The sequence below is a fragment of the Arachis duranensis genome, chromosome 9, assembly GCF_000817695.3.
Source record: "Arachis duranensis cultivar V14167 chromosome 9, aradu.V14167.gnm2.J7QH, whole genome shotgun sequence".
Classification (NCBI taxonomy): Eukaryota; Viridiplantae; Streptophyta; class Magnoliopsida; order Fabales; family Fabaceae; genus Arachis; species Arachis duranensis.
In genome coordinates, this window is record NC_029780.3 from 81,946,869 (window position 1) to 81,947,161 (window position 293).

A 293-nucleotide genomic window follows, 5' to 3' on the forward strand; every position below is an offset into this window, starting at 1 on the left:
GTCAATACAATAGTAAAAGGTCCTACTTATAGAAAACTAGTAGCCTAGGGTGTACAAAGATGAGTAAAAGACATAAAAATCCACTTCTGGGCCCACTTGGTGTGTGCTTGGGCTGAGCAATGAAGCATTTTCGTGTAGAGACTCCTCTTGGAGTTAAACGCCAGCTTTTATGCCAGTTTGGGCGTTTAACTCCCATTTTGGTGCCAGTTCCGGCGTTTAACGCTGGAATTTCTGAGGGTGACATTGAACGCCGGTTTGGGCCATCAAATCTTGGGCAAAGTATGGACTATCAT